Source organism: Phlebotomus papatasi, chromosome 4, assembly GCF_024763615.1.
Source record: "Phlebotomus papatasi isolate M1 chromosome 4, Ppap_2.1, whole genome shotgun sequence".
Lineage (NCBI taxonomy): Eukaryota > Metazoa > Arthropoda > Insecta > Diptera > Psychodidae > Phlebotomus > Phlebotomus papatasi.
The window spans coordinates 4,815,071-4,817,266 of NC_077225.1; positions in this window are offsets into that span (position 1 = coordinate 4,815,071).

Sequence of the window (2,196 nt, forward strand, 5' to 3'; positions counted from 1 at the left end):
AGGCCAAAGGGTTAGAGATAGAGACTTGGGACCTTCGGGGGACCCCCCCATAAGTCGACCCAAGGATCGTTAAAATACCCCTCATTTTTCCCCCACCGCTCCCCTTCCCCTCCAAAACCATATTTTTTTAGATTGCTCGAAAACGCATAGTGCGATTTTTTTCATTTTTGGATATGTTTTAGAAATTACCCAGGCGGACATTTCGTCCATATACGAAAATCCCGTTGAATCATTCCTAATAACGGTTTTTTCAAGGTCAAAGTTAAAAAGGTTCTATAGAGCGTATTTTTCATCCGAATGGTATTATTTTTGGGCTCATTGCAAAGGTCTTGGAATTCTTGACATGCCTGAATTGATTCCAATCGGTTATGAACCTATAATGAACCGGTTTATAACCGATAACTATTTTTTTCCCCCAAATTCAATTATATTACTCCTGAAGTGTATTTTGGTTAATGTTAGGAGTTATTTAACTATCGGTTCAAATTGGTTGTGAACCGGCAAACTTAAAATATGCGAAAGTACTTTTGAAGTAGAGCAACTAAGTCACAAGTTTGATCAATTTGCATAGCCTAAGACACTTTGTCACCATTTTTTTTTTGACAAAGAGATTTAGAAAAGAAAAAACGAACATTTTTTTCGCAATTTTTTGCCTTCACAAAATTGAATTATTCATTATGCTTTTCACGATGCTTTTTAATACCTTTTTGACTTTTTTTTTTGCATTGAAGAACCTCGATTTTTCTTGATCCCTTTTACCCTGTTTTTGAATCGATCTTAAAAACACAAAATCCTTTTCTCATAAGATCACTCCCTGACAATTTTTTTAGCCATCAGAAGCAGAAGACTATAAATTTTTACAGTATTTTTTTCTTTTTTAAACCCAAAGAGCAAAATTTGCTTTACTAAATTTTTTGAAATTTGTTTACCCAAAACCTTTAACATTTACACGTTTTTTTCTCTCCGCCCCATTCTTACATTAAGATCCAACAAACATTAATAAGACTGTAATATTCAAAGCACAACAACTTTTGTTTGTAAATATATGTTTTCAAATTTGCTTGCGGGAGTGCGTGATATGACTAACTGTGTTATCACACTTGCACATTAAAATTTTAATATGATTCACATTAATTGTCGCTGGTGAGAGTTCAAATGTGTAATTTGTGTGTTTGAATCATTTTATATTCAAAATTTGATCTATTTGTTGATAAGAAGGTAGACTTGGCCCGCAAAATTTGATATAAATTGATTTATAGTTAATGAGAAAAATTAATGCGATTTTCTCTTTAATTTTTTCATTTGAAAAATATTTAGGCTTTAGGTAAATTTAAACTTATTTTTGCAGGCCAGGTCCACTTCTTTATCAATAAATAGAAAAACCCCAAATATTAAGTGACTCAAAGACACAAATAACATATTTGGACGCTTACAAGCGAAAATTTATGTGAATCACATTAAAATTTTAATGTGCAAGTGTGATAACGTCGTAAGCCTACATTTCAATCACTCTAATTGAAAAGTCTAAAACGTGTTTAATGTTTATAAAACAAACGTTATTGTGCGCTAGGCATAACTAAGAGTAATAAAACAATTTTGAGTAAAAAATTTGTTTATTTATCATCAGAGCCACCCGCCCACTTAAGCAGAAGCAAGGCTTGAAATTGATCTTCTTCTTTTGTCATTTTCTTGCTATTGCACATTTTCGTGACATATATTGCTCTCTCGGCAACATCATTGGTAACTTCGAGAGCATTAACCACCCTCAGTGCGGATTGATATTCCTCACAGTTGTCCCAGACACTGGGATCAGTGTCTAGGAAACTGTGAGGAATATCTAGAATGTGGAAGAACTGGACGCTGTTGCTTGTGAACAAGCTTGCCAGCTCCAGTTCTCCACATTCTTCCGCACTGATTTTGGGTCTGACAATGGGGCTGTGAGACGCCCTATTTTCTTTCATGTTTTTTTTTACGAATAATCGTTTCTCCGATGGTCCGATGGTGTTGTCAAATAAAGATAGTGGTACCATCAGCTCGTTCAGGTACCACAGGTGCCCCAAGAACTTGTAGAGCGCGGCGTTGGCACCCCCTTCATCAACATTTCTGTGTTGGAGGAGGACCTTCACCAGCTCTACATCGTTCTTCGGGGCACTAGAGGAGTTGGGTGCCCTAAACCAACATTTCAAGTACACTTCA